General features: G+C 35.1%; 1 protein-coding gene across 11 annotated transcripts in view; it reads left to right on the forward strand.

Annotated features, from left to right (window-relative positions):
- The window catches only part of LOC120773898 (TLD domain-containing protein 2), a 275,286-nt gene that overhangs the window by 120,394 nt on the left and 132,698 nt on the right, over positions 1 to 22,194 (forward strand). The gene's annotated exons all lie outside the window — the stretch shown is intronic.

Below are 22,194 nucleotides of genomic sequence, written 5' to 3' on the forward strand. Positions count from 1 at the left end.
TAGTTGAGGGAACTTTTCCAGCATTACTATAACTTCGGTCGTCGAGGCTTTAGCCTCGAATCATTAAATGAGTTGGTTAAAGTGCGCGTTAGGTTCTAACTTCTATCAGTACATAATTATAAGGGAAGATATTGCATCGCTATATTAAGAACTAAGTTTCAGATTACGTTTTATTCTATACATATTTCCGACATATCGGATAAAGACCCATTTTATATTTTAAATCAGTGTATTAAAGATGTTCTCAGGTAAGAGAACAAAGAACGTTGGTCAACTAAACAGTGTTGGAAGCGCTTCACATACATATAGTAGGAATCCGTCACTCTAGTACAACTATGCCTTGTAGATATTTCTTAAACAACTTTAAATTTGACATTTGTAAGAAAAGTACCTTGATTTTTCACTTATTTTCTTTGATGGTTGAGAGGTAGCATTGTTTGTAAAGGGGTTTTCAATAAGAGCGCTACAAAAGTTTACAAAAAAAATAAAAATGGTTTGGGATATCAATGAAATTCTTACTAACAGAAGTCCAGACGCTGAACCCAAATTTCGAAGGTTTTCAAACATAAATGGGCCGATAATGCTGCAATTTCACGTTCGATATTCTTACGAAGTTCATCAATTGTCGCTGGCTTGTTGGCATACACCATAGACTTAACGTAGCCCCACAAGAAATAGTCTAACGGCGTCAAAACGCACGACCGTGGCGGCAAATTGACTGGACCATTTCATGAGATAACACGTTCACCAAACTTCGTTTTCAATAAATCGATTGTGACATTTGCTGTGTGACTTGGAATGGAAGAAGTACGGTCCAATGACGCCGTCGGCCCATAAACTGCACCAAACTGTATTTTTCTCGTAATGCAATGGATACTCATGGAGTACGTACGAATGTACTCTCACAGGAGTAAATAATTTCAAATATATCGCAAACAGTTTTTGTTTTAGAGCCTTATCACACACGGCAACTTTTGTTGCGGCAACTCTTAGTTTATAGGCGAGGGGGCGACGAGGAGAGGAGAATCGCGCCGAGTTTCCAGTATTCAGCAACTCGCTTTGTGTTCTTATTCGTAGCAGTTCGCTGCGACGTTTTTCGGCATTCGTGTTCTTTCTTTCGTAGTATATAGTTGCATTTGCGTATATTTTTTTGAAATTAATATTTTGAATATATTTAAAAAATTTAATTTCATCTTTTGGTAAGTAATTTGCAAATATGTATACAAATATACATAATATAATATAAATATTTTAGAAAATGGAGTATGATGAAAAAATCGAATTAATTAAAGATATTGTGAAATGAATGGAGGAAGCCATACAAATTGATTCAGACGATAGTAAAAAGGGTGATATATCTTTGTTTTAATAAATAAAATGTATTTCTTAATTGACAGAGCTGATTAATAAATGTGATAGAGTGGCCCAAATACCTACAAGGAAAAAGAAACGACAATGGGTTAAAGTAAAGTGAAAGAGAATGAGAAAAAAACTCGAACAGAGTTGCGCAACACAAGTTGCTCGTGTGAAGGTAATGGGCGACAGCAAAAGAGAATCGCCCGAGAATTAGCAACTAAAGTTGCCCCATGTAATCGCAAACTTATTAAACAAAAAAACTTTGTGTCGCTCTTATTATTGATAAACCCGCTCTTAAAGTTGAAGCCACTGACTCAGAATTTCTGCAGTAGATTTTAATAATTTCGACCCATTGTTAGTTCGTATATCTTTCCATGATGAAATGGCAAACCTTCTTCTTCTTCTTAATTCTCGTAGACACCGCTTACGCGATTATAGCCGAGTTAACAACAGCGCGCCAGTCGTTTCTTCTTTTCGCTACGTGGCGCCAACTGGATATTCCAAGCGAAGCCAGGTCTTCTCCACTTGGTCCTTCCAACGGAGTGGAGGTCTTCCTCTTCCTCTGCTTCCCCCGGCGCGTATTGCTCCGAATACTTTCAGAGCTGGAGTGTTTTCATCCATCCGGACAACATGACCTAGCCAGCGTAGCCGCTGTCTTTTAATTCGCTGAACTATGTCGATGTCGTCGTATATCTCGTACAGCTCATGGTTCCATCGAATGCGATATTCGCCGTAACCAATGCGCAAAAGACCGTAAATGTTTCGCAGAATTTTTCTCTCGAAAACTCGTAACGTCGACTCATCGGTTGCTGTCATCGCCCAAGCCTCTGCACCATATAGCAGGACGGGAATTATGAGCGACTTATACGAGTTTAGCTTTTGTTCTTCGAGAGAGGACTTTACTTTTCAATTGCCTACTCAATCCGAAGTAGCACGTGTTGGCAAGAGCAATCCTGCGTTGGATTTCCAGGCTGACATTGTTGGTGGTGTTTACGTTGGTTCCAAGATAGACGAAATTATCTACAACTTCAAAGTTATGACTCTCAACAGTGACGTGAGTGCCTAGTCGCGAGTGCGACAACTGTTTGTTTGATGACAGGAGATATTTCGCTTTGCCCTCGTTCACAGCCAGGCATACCTTACTGAAAAGAAATGCCGAAAGAGCGGGAAAAAAGTGGCGTGGTCTGCTGTCCCTATTGGTCTACTTTTGTAGCGTACCTATTGAAAAACCCTTTAGTCTTCCATGCGGCGTCTCGGTTGGATTATTTGCTTTCTTGTCTGTCATTATTTATGGAAATTTAAATGATAAAGGTAACGGCTGTCAAACAGTCAATTCAACTAATTACTCAAGTGAAACTATTTATATATGAATATCTTTCTATATTTATTAAAATCTGTAGGTATGTACTGTTATATACATACATATCTTCCTTTATCTCTTGAAGGCATTTTTCAATTAACAAGTTCATTGTTGTAAGATGTAATCAGAACTCAGTGCAAACCGGCTCTTCTGCGCATTTAAATATGCATATATTTATATACATACATACATACATATATTAATTTGGTTTTCACTAATTTAATCATTTATTGTATGTACATATGTTGGCTTACAATATGTACGTATCATGATTATTGACCTTATCCAACTATTACAGTTAGCCACACAATGTGCTAATCATTCAAGTGTAACGGTATTTGCTAGCTTTGCGCAATCTTTTAAGTCACACAAGATACTTAAATATGCATATAAATTTCATCTTCTAGGTTCATGCGTTATTTGGCGCATAAAATTAATTTCATAATTAAGTAATTTGTAGCAAAATACATAAATGAATACTAATTTGCAAAATAAATTAATATCAATTAATTTGTTCCACAATAATCGTGACACAGCTTCCATACAAAATTGATATTATTCGCATAAAATTAACTTAATTGGAAAAACACAATTCATTCAAGGCTTCCAAGCAATTTCATAAAATTTATTAAGCGCCAATAAAACGAAATGACGAATTATATTAAATTTGTGGAGTAATAATAATAACAGTAATATAAACGATAAAGAATTAAAAATGATATTAAACTATAAAAATAATAATAATAATAATAATAATGTTTGTAATAATAATTAATATATAAATAATAGTACTATTAGCTTCTAAACGAGCAAGCAAACACAAACCCTTAAAATGGTAAATTACAATGACAATATCAATTAAGTGAAATATGATTGGTAAAAAGTAGCAAAAAATTTTAAGCATCTTTCAAAGCATTTACATATGTATATCCACAAAGCCGGAAATTTGATCTGCACTGAGTTCCGCCCCGATAACGCTGCAGTTACACAATCCAGAACTTGCTTTCAAGTTGATCACACAAACAACTTGTCAAAATTGATCTAAAATTACGGTCAATTCACATACAACTTTCCACGCTTTGCCTGACTATTTATACATTAACAACGAAATTTATAAAATTTGTAACTTCGTTTCAAAAAAATTAGAAATAAATTCTTATAAATGTGCCACTATGAGCAAAAAATAGTGAGATTTTCTGCCTAATTTTAAAATTATTAATTTATTCTTCAAACACTATGTCGTCTCCCTTAAAGTAATATTTGGCCCCAATACACTTGTGTTAACGTTTTTTCCAATCTTCGAAACAGTTGTTTAAGTCAATTTCCGAAATAGCCTTTAATGGGCGTAGCGATTCACGTTTAACGGCTTCAATTGACTGAAAACGGTTTCCCCGGAGCAATCGTTTGAATTTGAATAGCCAGAAGTCAACCGAAGTTAAGTCAGGCGAATACAATGGTTACGGCACGTTATTGGTTGAAAATTTGCCGAAAAACTCGCGAAGAATCAATGCTGTATTCGACCGTGCGTTATCATGGTGCGAAAACCAAGAGTTGTCGGCCCTTAATTCTGGCCTCTTTTTTCGAATAGCTTCGTATGAATAACACTCAAATAGTATTCCTTGTTGACAGTTTGATCGGTCAAAAGAAATTAGGAGTACACCACACCTCAATAATCGAAGAAAACTGTCAACATAACCTTGATTTTTGTTTTGCTTTGACGAGGTTTTTTCGGCGTCGGCTCACCATTGCCACAATATTCGGCCGATTAATCGTCTGTTTCCGGGTCGAGAGCAAAGATCCAAGACTCATTGCCAGTAGTATTACGTTTCATGACATCCTGGTAATCGAGAAGTATTGTTGCACAAACGATAACGTGATGCTGTTGGCCAGAAATTTCTCGTTCTTTTACTCTTCTTAAACCCAAATGAACTTTCAAACTGGTTTTCACTGATCCTTCCGATATTCTAACAGTGCCAATAAGATCTCTAACTGTTAATGGTCAATTCTCTAGCATCAATTCTTTTATTTTATTGATATGTTGACTATCAGTTAATATCACCGAAAGCCTGTACATAAAGATCACAAAAGCTTACTACAACTCCTTTCCTAAAAAGCATGTATGTATATATTGAAAAATAATAATTTTTATTACATATATAATCACATTCCTAAAATATGCAAACAGCGTTTAAGTATCTTCTGCACATAACTTCGATTAATAACAATCAATTTATATTGCAATCAACATCGAACGAATAATTAATCTGTCTTATTTTATTTCCACGATGTCCCGGAAAAATTCCATTCCCAAATGCATGAATAAATAAATTTCTTCAATTGCAATGCACTTTAAATGTAGATACGTTAAAGTAATGGCATGTAATTGTAAATAGTAACGAACTCCCACATGAACCACAATAAAAAGATGCAGCTTTCCGCCCGAACAAAACAAATCAATATTAATTAAGATAAGAACCAAATGAATCACTTTGTGGGCACTTACCGTTACTATTTATGAAAATATTTGCACTGCGAACTCACCTACCATAAACCGAGCGAAGCGACTCATATGATAATGAAGGCAGCAGAAGCACCGGCAGCAGCAATATATTGTTGGCGAGGGCAGCAACAACTCAAGTGCATGCGAGTAATTGTAAACAATAAGTGCTTACGAGCATTGCACGCCGCCTGCATCATCGTACACCTCAATTAATGAACGCAGGAACGATCGAATTGAGATGGGAACGCGAGTACGACAGCACGTGTACCTCGAATGCAACCGTGTACGCAGCATATGGCGCTGTTTGGCGGCAAACAATAAATATTTGAGTTGGCTATCAGCAATTCTAAAGAATTATGAGCAGCTGTTGTCGTTTTTACTAATTGCTAGAGTAGTTGTTGTAATTAAAAGTGGGCGAGAGTACATCTCTTTGGCAATTTCGTATGTAGAATCAGAAGTGAGCAACAACAATGTTTTTCAGTGGACAGTGTGTACTTCATGAAAATTACAGTAATCAATGACTTTCAGGGGACGGAAATTGGAGTTTATAAATCGGAATTTTGCCAAATATATTTCAAATAGGTGGCAGGCTTATCACTTTTTAAATTTGAGCCAACCACAAAAATAAATGAAATGCTCTGAATTTCGAATAAAATTTAGCGGAATCTAAAATGACCGATAATCTTAATTCTTTTATCGATAAAAAGTGTATTTTAGTCATCAAAATATTTATTACTAAAATAAAAATCATTTTGGTGGGAAAATGTGTTATAGTTATTGATAGATATTTATAACTATGGATTTCAGTGGCAATATCGATCGTAGATATCGATGAAAATATCTATCACGGTTTGTTAAAAGCAAATTCATTTCGCTTCTATATTTCATTATAAATTTATCGAAATTTCTAATCATCGATAGTCTAAATTTTAACATCGATAAATATTTTATTTCGTATATCGAAGTGCAATTATCAATGACAAAAGAGAATTATGTCGGAGAATTTGTATTTTCGTTTTTAAGAAAAATATTATTTTGCATCGATATTTTTTTATAACTTTTTTTATAAATATCGATTTAAGTAGCAATATATCCATGACGAACAAATTCATAGCTCATCTAATTTTCATTAAAATTTTATTGGAATCTTATATTTTTGAAAATCTTAATTTTGATATTTATAAATAATTTATTTAGTTATCGAAAACTAATTTCTATGATAAAAAATGTATTGAAAAATTAATGTTTTCAGCATTATTGTTCTTTTATAGTTATAATTATTGATTTTCGTAAAGTTCTACTACAAATTGTGATAAACAACTTCACAGCGCCTTTACTTTTTATTAAAAGTTTCTAATCTAATCTAAAGTGATCGATATCTTAATTTTAATGTCGATAAATGTCTTATTACGGTTAACGAAATTTTTACTTTTATGAAAAAAAAGAATTTTTTCGATTAATGAGCAAGAAAAATGTGGTAACGTTATCAATAAATTTTTACAACTATCGATTTCAGCAACAATATATCGATTTTTTCTTAAAAGCTCTACACTATTATAAACAAATTCACAGCGCCGCTGACTTTCATTATCGGGACTTACATAAATATATTTTTCTGGGTATAGAAGCTGTCCGGAAAAGTGTGTTATTGATAAAAAAAAGTGGGTCATACTCGTACAAGCATTGATAACCGAAATTCGGCACTGGCAGAGTATTGAAGTTCTAACATATTATTTTTTTTTTATTTCAGCTTTTGTTGTCGTTAGCAATGAATTAGGCCTGCAATTAAGCGACAATAAACGAAATGTTTATATATAAATATACATATATACATACATATATATAATTTTTGCAATTGTTTCACTATAAGTACCACTTTGCATCTCTAGATGTTAGTCTAGCGATAAAAACAGTAATAACACAACCAATTGTGACATAAAGCATTGACAGCTGTTGCCAAGCGTACTTATTTGAGGTTGTTGACATTGCTTAGATAACAGTTATGTAATTCAGTAATTCAAGTACATACATACAGCATCATATTTTCCGAGATCCCAAGCGCGTATTCGTATTTTTTCAGAACTTTTTTTCTAGAAATTCGCGCGGCTTCACGCATTCGCACCAAGCAAAATCACCAATTTCTTGTGTAATTTTACTTGACTTGTCTAAAAACCGCTTTAGCCAAACATGTCTCGAATCATTTTCAGCAAAACTGAGTGGCTACTTGACTCGCAGTGAATTCCAGTTTAAAATTTTCTGAGAAGTTGTTCAATTGCCTTTAGCAGCTGGATTCTTCGGGGGGATTTCAGTATTAAACTTTTCTTACATTTTTACTGACATATATTTTTACATCTGTATGTGTTTGTCAACTATTTATATAATACATATGTACAGTAATCTGTTAGGGAAAACCTAATAGTTATTAAACTTCTTTAATAAAATGATATGTTTCGTAAAAATTAAAAAAACAAAAACGCTTTTAAGTCAATCCATTCTTACCCTTTTTGAAACCCAATACTTTCCAGTGGTTAAATTTATGAAATCAAGCCTTTCCATTAATTTGTAGAATATCTTCTAGTTATAGAAAAAACCACTACATTTACTTTGGACTCCAAAAAGTCGTATTAAAAAGTACTCTGAGGTGACATATTCGGAGTAATACATTGACTCAGTCGGATTATAGCCTCAAATGGCTAGGAAGCTAAATCGCTGTCAATAATTTCGAAAAAAGTTATCACGGTGAAACAAGAACTTCTTTACTGCGAAAAAGTCTCACAGCCTAATGAGAAATCGTGATATTAGTAGACCCCTCTTAAGGTTTGTAATTCAATTTCGCAAAATTGGTGTCAATTTGAATAAACCCGTGTTGGGAAATATCCGAAAGATGCTTTAACTTTACTTTAATGTAACTAGTCTATAACTGGTTTTGGCGATCTAAACTGGAGTACACAAACACCTGTAACACCTCGATGTCTGCTTGCCAAAATGAAGAGTTATAGCAGAAACAGCAAACAACGTAAACCAGCAGCCCGAATCAGCTGATACGACCTATCTTATGAGAGCGCAATGTAATATAAATGATTAGTCAACACCGCTTCTAACGCCGGCTTTACCGAACGATACCGTAGAATTTCCCACGAGTCAGCTGATTGCTCTCTCACAAGGCAGGGTTGCCAGTCTCGATATACTGTAGTAATTATAAAAATTGTCTTAAACTAACTAAAAATCAGAGTCGAATGTTATTTTTTATAAATGTTTTTATTATGAAAAATTGTTATTGAAAACTTAGATGTGTACAAAACTGTATATGCGTATTGAGCAATGGCAATATTGTTCAAATGAAAACAAAAAAGAATGGCTCAACTTTTCACAAATTTTGTTCACTACGGGCGGTAGCTAAGGAAGGGAGAAGCGGAATTCGCTGTTTCTGCTATTAGCCCCCAAACTCAGATCACAACATTTTTATACGCGTTTTCTATCGAGCTTTGTGCTGAAAGTAATCTGAAGGATTCCACGAAATTTACATTAATGCTAATCTTTGCAGATTCAACAGCAGTTCAGGGCAAGTAGTCTAGAGCAGATACTCGTACCATGCGAATGAAGTGAATTAGCTTGCATAGACCGGCAAAAGTAGTTCAAGCGCTCTAAAACCTCGCAAGACAACCAATTATTATTTGAAATTTTGCATAGAGCTAAGTTTCTTAAAACTAACATGACTAAAATAAGTTTAGCTTATGCAAATGAAAAGTGAAAGTCTAGATAGTCAGACTTCAGAACAGTTGGGTGCTTCCTCTGCAGTCAGTCCACATACATTCAATCAAACCAACAATTATTGTTTGAAAAAACAATATACTAACGTTGTAAATTGTTGTTGTAATTTATATACCAACAAAATACATAGAATAGCTACGGTAATGTGTAGCTAATAAGCACATCACAAAACTCAAACAACAAATTCTGCGCGTTCGCGTCAGTTTGCACAGCAAATATCGTAAAAAAGTAAAAACTCGAGCAAAACGGGGAGTAAGCAAAAATGCAAAACGAAAACAAAACACACAAAAACAAAAATAACAAGTAACTTTGCGCTAATATTATCGCGTTTCAAGACTGTCTGCTACTGCTTTGCGGTTTTTCTTTAAACATTTTTTTTATTTATTACCATTTTTTGCTTGCGGTCGTATACTTTTCAAAATTTTTGTTGACTTTTATGTTGTTTATATGTTATAGATGTTTACCTGCCTGTTTCTACAAAATCAACATTTTTTATGGCAAATACTGAAAGCAACTGTAATCATGAAAGCGAGGGAAAATAATCGAAAAAGTGAAAAAGTGCAAATAAGTGGCAACAAATAGCCAAGTAGTCTGACATATTTACGCGTTATGAGTATAAACAGCACTGACTGTTGCTGAAATTCGTACACAAAAAGAAAATACGAGATATATGTATCGTAGAAATGTATGTTTGTATTTGCCGCCACAATTTATAGCCATCGATAAACAATAAACACTTGAGTTTTAATGGTCAGACGACACATTTTTGTACTTTAAATTTGAAAACGTCAATTACTGATACACTTATGTATATATGTATGTGAAAGAGTGTGCTAATATATAGAATTCCGCGCAGATAACGTATACGCCATGTAGCACCCAGAACTCGGCTGTTGCTGCTAGTGTACAAACACTATCCAACAATATTATTGAAACCTTCACCTAACTCTTTTTCCACTCTTTTGAATGTTTTTATTAGAAATTTATTTCTAAAGCTGCACCTTCTACGGGTATGCAGGGGTGTGAATAAACAGCAATAATATATAAATACTTAATCTTTCAATTTATAATTATTTGGAAACCGCTGGTTAGTAATGTACCGTTATAATTCACTATCTTGGCTTGGCAACCCTAAGCTGAGGTGTTTCTAAAATAATCGCTAAACGACATACATACATATATAGAAGTGAACACAATTTTAAAATATTTTTTAGTGATTTTCGAATATTATTTATTACTTTAAAAAATAATTACCGATTTTCGAAAACAAATATATTGATTGTACTATCAGGAATCGCGGGAATTCAAAATGCGTTTTAATACTTTTTGAAGCTTTAGTTTGAATATTCGCACTTGCAGTGCGCAATATATTTCAACTATACAACACAATACATTGAAACTACCAGAAAATCAATTTCGAGTACATTTATCGAAAGTTATCGAATTTCAATCGGCTTTATCGATTTTCAAATTTCGATAATTAAAATTCGAATAAGTTTAAAAAAAATCCTGAACACTCTTTATTAGATTTTAAATTTCAAGAATATATTTAAAGCTACTGAAAAAAATAATTAATGAAAGCTGATTTCGATTACTATTAACGATATTTATCGAAATTAAGTCTGATGAATTAATTTTTAAACTTCGATAATTTCTATTAAAATTAATATACAAATCAATCCTGAACAATTTCTAAAGAATTTCAAATTGCTGTTCTTGTTGTAGTTGCCCACACTAATTCATGCAATTTGTCTTTCCATCAGCCTACTTACATACATATATTAATACAAGAAAATATCATGCCACTGTAAATTTCCGAAAATGTTGTTACGTTATTTTGCATTTCAGGTGACGATATGTATATTGTAGGTGTCAACTGATAAGAATTATCTTAATTTAATCGAGCTTCTCGAAGCCAATATTGCACACTTTCTTTTCACTGGAAGATGAAATTAATATTCTGCTTAGGAGTACAAATCTTAGCTGCCGACTTCTTCTGGTAACATTAAAGTTCAAAAAGTTTAAAGCTCAGCTCAAAAATTTTACTTTTCTTTCAATATGTTGACGTAATATAAACTTGAAATATTTTGAAAAATTATCATGCACAAATTTTATGAAAATGCTATTCTTTGAAAAATAACACTAAATCGATTTATAGATTAATAATTTTCTCTATAATCAGTAATTTCAAATTTTAATAAATAATACGCAAAGGTCTTTCAAAAAACAGAGCTTAATGGTTTTTGTTCGAACTAGTCAAGTGGATTAAGCAATCGAAAGGAAAGAGTTGATTAATTTTTTTTGTTCCACAAATTAAAATATTTTGGTAACTACTTTTCCGAAGTATAAACGCTCTCTCCATAAACGCTGCCAATTAACTCGCCCGGGAATTTCTTCACAATAAAAGTTTTTTTCAATAATTTTTTTTTAGCGCTATAAATTATATTATATGTAGCAGACGGCTTATCTCCACCCTAAATACTCCTGCAGCAGGCCAATCAGCCATACCGTATGCTATTTATTTACTTGCGATCCAACAATTCGAAGTTTTATTACCGTTATTCCCATGCAACTAAAGTGAGCCATAACTCATTTTTTGGCCGCTGTGATATAGATAATATTGTTTTCATTATTATTTATGTCAACGATGTGGCACCGAAAACGGCAATCATAAAATGTTATGTATAAGAATTTAAGTACATATACACATACATACATATGTGCAATCCCTTGTAGGTATATATGTAAATAAAACAAATACTTACTGACTATGGCATACAGCAGCTTTTCAGCTTTCATATTATTTGCTCTAAAATTAGTGTAGATTATTGTATGTACATATGTATGTACATATGTAGTCTATGTATCTACACATGTACTATATATATTCATGTGTCTAGATATAAGGCTATATATATTCTCAGCTTTTCCAATGCCTTAGCTTCCGCTCTTTCAATTCTCACGAGTCTCAAAAAAGCAAAAAACTTTGGCAAAGTAAAAGTTACGAATAATAATAGCTGAAGAAAATTAATGGCTTAAAGAATGGTGCAAAAATTAGCATCATTTTATGAAATTAACAGCGAGCAAGTAATAGTTTGTGGCATAAGCTAAAATTAGCTTGGGCGAACGCTTACTTACATACATATAAAAGTACATACATACATAGTATTATGCATAATAGAGGGGGTCGATTTGCGGTTCTACGCACCATTCGTAACAGCTGTGCCTAAGGGACTAAGGGTCTGAAAGCGGTTTCGCGCCAGCGGTTTTGAAGGCGAAGATTTTTAAGGAATAACAAAATTTATTCGTCAGTTTTTAAGATATCCGGATGAAATTTAATAAGTCGAAATCGGTCAGATGGGATAACTATATTACATATCTCTCATACAACGGATTTATCAGATTTTTTGTCGCTTGCAGGAAAACGCTCTTTTGCCCGTAGTCTTCTTAAAAAGTTGTTCCGAATGGTCCGTAAAATACTCGTATATCCCGCAAACGCGTTTTATATGTAGATAAAAAAAATCGACCCACTCTAATGTATTTCCGTACATACATACATATGTGTCTATATATACGTGATAGCCACATAATTATTAACTCGGATGTTGTGTTTTTCGATTTTTTACAGCTGTGAGCTTAAATCCTGCCTTATTTTTCCTCCTCAAACCATCAATCATTTCTAGGTTATGGCACAGCTCTTGGTTAGACACTTACAACATTAGCTAAACCTAACGACTTATTGCAATAAATGTACAATTTTAAATTCTATTTGTGGTGTTATAAAGAAGGAAGAAAGGAGAATACATATATACAGGTCTACCTACGAACTATTGCAAAGAACGCTTTAGCAAATAAATATAGGGTGCGCCATCGTTTATGTCAGTATGGGTAATCTTATTCTTCTTCTTCTTTACTGGTGAGTTAACAACAGCGCGCTAGTTGTTTCTCCTTTTTGCTATGTGGCACCAATTGGATATTCCAAGCGAAGCCAGGTCCTTCTCCACCTGGTCCTTCCAACGGAGTGTAAGTCTTCCTCTTCCTCTGCTTCCCCCGGCGGGTATTGCGTCGAATACTTTCAAATCTGGAGTGTTTTCGTCCATTCGGACGACAAGACTTTTTAATGCGCTGAACCATGTCAATCACGTACAGCTCATCGTTCTATCGAATGCGATATTCGCCATGGCCAAAACGCAATTGACCACAAATTTCCGCGAAACCTTTCTCTCAAAAACTCGTAACGTGGACTCATCAGATGTTTTGTCATCGAGCATGCGTCTGCCTTATATAGAAGGACAGGAATAGTGATTAACTTATAGAGTTTGTGTTTTGTTTGTCGAGAGAGGACTTTACTTCTCACTTGCCTACTTAGTCCGAAGTAGCACCTGTTGGAAGAGTTACTCTGCGTTGGATTTCGAGGCTCACATTATTGTTGATGTTGATACTGGTTCCAAGATAGATCGACTTCGAAGTTATGACTGTCAACACAGACGTGCGAGCCTAGTCGCGTGTGTGACGACTGTTTGTTTGATGACAGAAGAAATTTCGTCTTGCTGTCGTTCACTACCAGACCCATTTGCTTTGCTTCTTTTTCCAACCTGGAGAAAGCAGAACTAACGGCGCGGTTGTTGAGGCCAATGACATCGATGTCATCGACGTACGCCAACAGTTGTATGCTCTTAAAGAAGATCGTACCTGCTCTATTTAGTTCTGCAGCTCGAATAATTTTCTCCGAAAGCAGATTCACCGCCGTATTTGCTATTTCTTTAAATTAGAATTTATTTAGACTACTCTTGGAATAAATTTTAATCAAGTGACATGTTTTGTTAGCCATAAACAAGAAAAAACGTTAACTTCGGCTGCACCGAAGCTAATATACCCTTCACAGGAGATTATATTGTTACCTTAAGCAGTAATCCATGTCAAATTTCGTGAAGATACCACGTCAAATGCGAAAGTTTTTCATACAAGCCCTTGATTCCGATCGTTCGGTTTGTATGCCAGCTGTATGCTACGGTGAGCCGATCTGATCAATTTCTTCCGATATTACATTATTTCAATAACTCATACCAAATTTCGTGAATATATCTTGTCAAATGCAAAAGTTTTCCATACAAGAACATAATTCCGACCGTTCAGTTTATATGGCAGCTATATGTTATAGTGGTCCGATATCGGCCGTTCCGACAAATGAGCAGCTTTTTGAAGAGAAAATGACGTTAGCAAAACGATATCTTAAAAACTGAGGGACTAGTTCGTATATATACAGACGGACATGGCTAAATCGATTCAGCTCAACATATGTATGTACTGATCATATATATTTGATATATGTATATATTTTATAGGATCTTCGACACTTATTTCTGGGTGTTACAAACTTATACCCTGTTCAGGGTGTACAAATTTAACTTTTTTTGGGTAAGTTCTACATTATTCGGACAACAGTTGTACACCCCAGAGCAGAACTTGGTCCTTCCATTGGATGTCTGAGCGTCGTTGCCCCCGTTTTCCTTCCACTAGTGTCTAGTCAAAGGAGCTTTTCGCTGTAGCTTGAATCTTTGCTGTTCTAATAATAATATGTGACCTGGTCTACGAAAAGGGGGCTAACGGAAAAGCTGTTAAAAATAATCGTCAGTTTCTCGTTATCTCATTAATTGTTCTCCTTTTTTTTGACACCTAAGCCCCCTTTTCGTAGACCAGGTCACATATCATGAAAACTCTTCATTATCTTCTTTTTAATTTATCAGATTCCTACAGATTCCACACCTATAGGAACCTAAGTCTGCATACACAGGAAAAACATTCTATTACTTTCGACCTTAACATACGAAGTGTCTTTTCGCCATCAGCAAATCAGTTATCCTCTGCACTACATTCCAACAACAGCACAATCAGACCTATACCTGACTTGGGTTGGACTGGGTATAGATGAATTCACAATATCGGTCCATCAGGAGTCCTAATCTAGTCTAACTCCAATACACCCTCGTTTTTATTCGTTGGAAAGATCGCCTCAGTGGGAATATTTTCCAAGCTGACTTTGCACATTTTTGTCAAACTCACTCTTTCTCTCAAACTATTCGCTTTGGCTAGTTTAAAAGCATTATTTTCGATTAAAGTGTATCTTTAACCTTCTTCAAGTACCTATAATTACAGCTATACGATTACAGACACTTTTCATTAAACGCTTGCGGCAATAATAATTTATGCCGTTCAACTAAAGTGTTTGCTTAATACTCTTTAGCATTTAATTGAAGCGCTAATTTGTCACAGTTTTAATGACTTCATTAAAGGCCTGCTAATAAAAGTGTTAAATTTTTACTTTTCCCTTTGTCAATAGCCATAAATCACTCGACAATAATGAACACACGCATACAAACACACATGCAAGTACATATTTATCCGACATTTATATATTGTTTTCGGTGTTTTCATTTAATCATTCCAACATTGAACTGTCATTATATTTAACACTAACTATTTGCATACAATTATCGCGTTGGCTTGAAGGCAACACGTACGCGATGTTGTATGCATATGTATGTATGTGTATGTGTGTATATTGTAGCAAACTTTTTGCCAGCTGAGATTCTGTGGCGCTACGCAGCTGCACACAGTTGATTGCATTTCTTATGCAAATATTGCCACGCGGCGCGCAACTACATACATACACACATACATATCTATATAGTACATAAATATATTCACACATACATACACACTTCATATTCAAAACAGTTTTATCACTTCGCTCTCAGCAAAAAACGAAGTGGACAAGCGAGGCTTGCGATAAATGCATTTTCCCCTTGAATGCAATGAAAAAAGATTTAAATTAAATAATATTTATTATATAAAAAACGTAATTTTCCTTTTTTGTTTGCAATCGCGTTTTTATTGGCGTCCTGTGTGTCGTCCGCATGAAATATAAATTATATTTTCTGCATTTTTCTGTTTATTTTGCGCCTTGCGCTTTCGCAATGATTGAATTGAAGTGTTTGTATGTATGTATGTGAACGCGTTTACACAAAATATATATACAAACTGATTTTTGCTACATGTATATTTTGATTCAACATCCCCCAGAGACCGGAAGTGCGCTTTGATGTGCGTGGTTATGCGCTTTTGACTATCAACGACGCCGTGTGGATGGAAATTTTCCAGAACTCGGCGCGGCTGATGCGAATAAAAAGAGAAGAGTGAAGAGAATGAAAACTAATAAGCTAAACGAATATATTTTTCAAAGAAAACTACGGGATTGGTTGTACGATAATTATCCAACCAAGTTTCGCTAGCTTCTTATAGTAGATTAGCTAGTCAAAAAGGCATTTTCAGACTCGACCTCTCTTAACTTTATATGTAGTGACAAAAAGCGAATCTTTTTTCTACATCCCATAATTCTCAACACTCTTTAGTTTGATACTTACGCTTCGAAGTTAATAAAAAAAGCATTAGAATATACAACAAGCAAAAACACAAACCTTTTACTTAGGTGAAATCGCGATAGTCTTCCAATACTTGATATCTGTGTCCTCGTTTGTATTAGCCGTGTTCGATTCGTTATTTCTCTACTCACTAACTTTAAGTAGCACCTCACTTGTCAACATTGTTTCCATGTGAAAGTGAACAGCAAATCAATATAAACGATCTCATCTCCTGCATCTTCCTTAATAAGTATGTAAAATGGTTTTCTAAAAAATTCTTTTTTCAAATTTAAAACAAGTTGTTGTCTTTGCGATTGCTTTAAATGAAAATAAAATTGAAAAAAAAAAGTGAAGACTTACCGAGTCCTCACATTGTAATCGTTTTATCACATTCGCCTTTCGAAATGAGGTGTCCTCTCAATTTCCATTTACGTTGGATTCGCAATAGAAACGACGTTCAGTTTGATTAAATGAAAGAAAACGTATGCTAGATAAAAGGGGGCGTTTCCAACAAATGTGCTGCAGAGGTTCCATACTTTTTTAAAGAAATGTCACTCACACTTTAAATTTATTTATTATCATTCGAAAGAACATCCTTTGACTTTTATTATTTGAAGATTATCTCTATCAAATCTTGACCGCGGTTACATCTCAGATAGTCCATTCGTTAAGTCTGATTTTTGATTACTCCTTCGAGCATTTCGACAGGTAACTGGCGAATAACACGCGTGATGTCTTGCTCCAAGGTCTGAATCGAAGCAGAATTGTCCGCATTGACTTTAGATTTTACAAGTCCCCACAGGAAAAAAGTCTAACGGTATGATATTACATGATCTTGGTGGCCAACCGAACGGCCCGAAACGTGAAATTATTTGCTCTCCGAGGGTTTCTCTCAATAAATCCACTGATTGATGCGATGTGTGGGAAGTTGTGCCGTCTAGTTAAAACCAATTGTCGCCAAGATCGCGAGCTTCATTCTCAGGCAACTAGTCGGTTATTATGGCGCGATAACGACCGCCATTGACGGTTACGTTCTCACCGGCATCACTTTTTGAAGAAATATGAACCGATGATGCCACTGGCCCACAAACCACACCATACCGCTATTTTTTCTGGAAGAAATGGCAACTCTTGAATCTCTTCAAGTTGTTTTTGTCCTAAAGCGGCAATTTTGCTTGTTTACATACTCATTGAGCCGGAACAAACTTTGGCTCGAAGGCGTCGGATATTCTTGTAATTTTTCAAGAGCCCATAGAGCAAAGTGATGTCGCTTGGGGAGGTCGAACGGCTTCAGCTCTTGCACAAGCTGTACTTTTTACGCTTTCAATTTAAGATCTCGACGTAAAATGCTCTATATCCATTCGATATGTCAGTCCCAGTTGCTGCGAACTGCGTCGAATAGACTCTAAACGGTCTCCGTGTACCCTCTCAGCTACGTCTGCTATATTTTCTTTACTCATGGTCTACTGATAACCGTGTTTCCGATAAATGTGCAGCTCTTGGTGAGAAAATATATACATTTTCTGATCGATATCTCAAAAACTGAGACACCAACTTGCTTATATATGGACGGACATAGCTAAATCGACTCAACTCGTCACAAAGATTATTTTTACGCTGCAAGCTCAATAACCCAGTTCAGGATATAAATATTGGTTTGTGATGTAATTTATTTCTCAGTACTTTTCTAGCGTACTCACCTGTCAAATTTTCAGTTCTAGAGTCATTGTGTTCTAACCAGTAAACAAACGATGAGCCGTTTAATACAAAAGTGGTTGCCACAGTTCATGGAATTAAATTTTTTTAAATTAATTCTAATAAATCTCAACAGGATACCTGGCTCAGGCCAGTACCACTTACGGTACAAATCATATTTTCTATATGTATACATACATATATATTTACATTATTGCATTGTATGTTTGTAGGTATGTAATCTGCTGATTGCACGACCAGTGTGACCACACCGGCACAAAACATTTTCTACCCATTTGCCCAGCGGACAAACAAGTATAAATAATACTTACAGAAACTTTAGATATACATATATGTATATATGATATATATGTATATATATCTCGTACGCATATGTATGTATGTATATACATTTGTATGTATGCTTTCTACTCAGCGAAAGAACGAAAATATGCCGGTTAAATGGATCGCTGCAGGGAATTTTGTGCTCCGCTTTGCGTTCTCATGCAACACTTTAAATCGCGCACACAATCAGCTGACTTCCTCACTATCTACAAAAACACAAACAAGCATGTTCACAAATGTGTGACGAACTACACACAAGTGATAAAATTATTGTATAAATAAAGAAACACGATCCACAAATAAATTGTATAAAATATATCCATATGCATATGAGCGTATGTAGATACATATGTAAAGGCAGAGAGGTAAAGTGACATTAATAAAGCTGAATGAGGAAAACATGCAAACCAGAAATACACGAACCGCGACGATTGTCTACAACAAAGATAGAACTCGTCGACCCACTGAGCGCTGGAGCTCAGCTGAAGTATCCACAAACGTATGTACATGCATACATGTGTGTATGTGTGTGAATGGTGTACTTGCAGGCGGCCTCCTCGACGGCTTTGAAGAACAGCGCGGTAATTTAGTTTGTCTGTCGCGCAGTTGAAGAGTAAACGAATACAAGGTGCCGCAAATAACGTCAAATCGCCAGAAAGTGCCGCAAAGAAATTTAATAATAAAACGAAAAGTGTTTACGAAAGTTCTCATATTTATATTTTGCTATTATCAAAGTGTTTGACTTTGAGCACAAGTTACAAAAAGTAAATAAATAAATAAATAAATGAATGCTGTATCTTAGCGTCTACCGGAACGTGGCAGTGAAGTTGTGCAGGGCGTGTTGAAGGCCAAAAGCAAAGAGAAGCAATTGATAAGATACATATGTACATACATATACATCTGTATGTACATATGTACATAAGCAAATGTACTGAAATGCTTTAGAAATATGAATTTTAAAATAAATTGCTATGCCAAAGGCAGATGGCAAAGTTATGCAAGAAAAAGTGGCAAAAACGCACCACATAAAATTTAATTTTTGAAAACCGAAAAGTGAAAAAGTTACAGGAAGTGTAACAAACAAATTTATATTTTTTAGCAAACCCATCACAATGTCCTACAAAATACGGCACTTTTTTTTATCAAAACAAGCAAGTCTGATTCACTTCAAGTTTCCAGCACTCATTACAAATCTGTGGGTTCAGCGAAAGTCAAAATAAGCAAAATTTTATTAAAAGGTGGCTTGGAAAATGTTCTTCTCTGCAATTCGTTGCCTAGCAACTCTTTGGCGACTTCTATTTTGAAGTTTGTTTTTTCAAAGAAAGCAGATATTTCATTATAAAATATAAGGTCTTTCGCAAAAGAAACAGAACTTTTAAATATAGCTGTTTCTGGTGGCGCCACCTATTGGTGGGTATATGAAATAAAAAGTTTGATCTCTTGTTGACATTTCGTAAAAATTTTAAGACAATTGGATAACTACAATCGATGTTATCGATCAAAAAGTGACAGCAGCTTTTGGTCATCGGTCGTAAAATGCAAAGAACAAATAATGGGTTGTCAAAATAGTCTTGCGGTATTTTTATTGAATTTTTTTTATTGAAATTGAAATGAATTTTTGATGACTCATGCCCAGCTCTTGACCGATGCTACGGCTGCTACTACGCAGGTCTCTTTCGACGAATTCAGCGATTTTATCGCAATTTTCGACGACAGGCCTTCCGGAGTGTGGCGCATCATCGACCACCTCTACACCAGAACGAAAACGTTGAAACCATCGTTGTGCGGTGGAAATGAAACTGTATCGGGTCCATAAACTGCACAAATTTTATTGGCGGCTTGAGATGCATTTTTGCCTTTATCGTAGTAGTACTGTAAAATATGCCGTATTTTCTCTTTATTTTGCTCCATGTTTGCGACGCTATAACTCACAAACGACCATCAATCAAACACTTGTTAGCGCGTGGAATGAGCTTTCCAAAAAGGTATAGCATGACCCATGGGACATAAAACTAGAACTACACGCTTTCAGCGCCAACTAGCGGAAATACCGCAAGACTTTTTTGACAACCTATTATTAAATTTTGTTTTAAACTTGGGACAACGTTTACTGAAACATTTCAAATGATGAAAAAAGTTTATGGTGATCAATGCGTACCCCGTAGTAATGTGCATGAGTGGTTTAAGCGGTTCCAGGAAGGTCGTGAGGATCTCTGTGACGATCAGTCGGTCGGTCGATCGTCTTCAGAAATCAAAAATAAAGACAATGCTGATTTGTTTTTACGATTCCGAGGGTATTGTACACCGAGAGTTCGTCCCACCTGGCCAAACGATTAATGCTGTGTTTTACCTTGGTGTTATGAAGCGTCTTTTGTCACGCATTCGTCGTGCTCGACCACAATACCGTGAGGCAGGGTCCTGGCGCCTGTTGCACGATAATGCGCCGTGTCATCGGTCGACGCTTGCCACTGATTTTTTGACAAAATACTCCTTATTAACCATTAATCGCTCACCCTACTCACCTGATCTGTCACCCTGTGATTTTTACCTATTTGGAAATTTTCTTTTGCCCATGAAAGGACACTGGTTTCAGGACATTTCAGCTATCCAAAAGGCGACGGCCGATATTCTCAAGAGCATTCCGAAAAATGACCTTAAACACTCATTTGAAATGCTAATTGACCGGGCTAAACGCTGTATCGAAGCCGAAGGAAACTACTTTGAATAAAAAAATATAACTTTTGAAAAATGTTAATTTTTTGCTGTTTTTTTAACAGTCCTGTTTCTTTTGCGACAGACCTTGTACATGACAAAGCATTTTTGTAATTGAAAACGTCAACCAAATGTTTAGACTAGTTCCACAAGAGGTACGGAGTATCTCTAATATCTTCATAGAGATTGACCGAAGTTAAAATTAAAAAATGTTTAAAAAAAAATTCCGTCTCACCCTTGTGCCTTAATAACTTTTAGTACTTTCCCCCGCAGGCAAACTGAATTGTATTGCAAATGAGCAACATTATACGCTATCATACCGTTATATTTGCTTTTGTTCCGCCTAAAAATAGCAATAACTAGTAGACAACAAAAACAACTGTCTTCATAATTTTCAATGCTCGTCAGCTTCCTTTGTTTGCCGAGCCTGATAAAACAACAGAGTGAAAACAAACGCTTATCTCGTTGCTGTGCAAACGAAATGTGCGCAGAATTTCTATTCTGCCACATTTTTCGACCAACAATTTTAACTACCTTTCGCAAATATTATGATAAATTCGAAAATATGGAAAAACAAGCACGAAATGCAAATAATGCAGACTTTTGTCATTTGTTTAAATATAAAAAATAAATTTAAATATATACTGTATATACTACCAAGAGCGAAAAGTAGTAAGACTTTGTTCATAATTTTAAAATTCTTAATTTATTCTTCAAAATCTGTGACGTCCCCCTCAAAGTAATCCCCAATCATCGAAATAGTTGTTAAACTCGATTTGCCTTGAATGCGCTTAGCGATTCACGTTTAATGTCTTCAATTGACTCAAAATGGTTTTCCAGAAGTCACAGGGAAATAAATCAGGCGAATATAATGGTTGCGGCACGATATTGACTGAAAATTTGGCGAAAAACCCACGAAGAATCAATGCTATGCATCGGTGCATTATCGTGGTGCAAAAATCAAGAGTTGTAAACCCATAATTTTGGCTTTTTTTACGAATAGCACGCAATGACGCGTAACACTCACATAGTAT

This window comes from Bactrocera tryoni, chromosome 1 (genome assembly GCF_016617805.1).
Source record: "Bactrocera tryoni isolate S06 chromosome 1, CSIRO_BtryS06_freeze2, whole genome shotgun sequence".
In the NCBI taxonomy this organism is placed as follows: Eukaryota; Metazoa; Arthropoda; class Insecta; order Diptera; family Tephritidae; genus Bactrocera; species Bactrocera tryoni.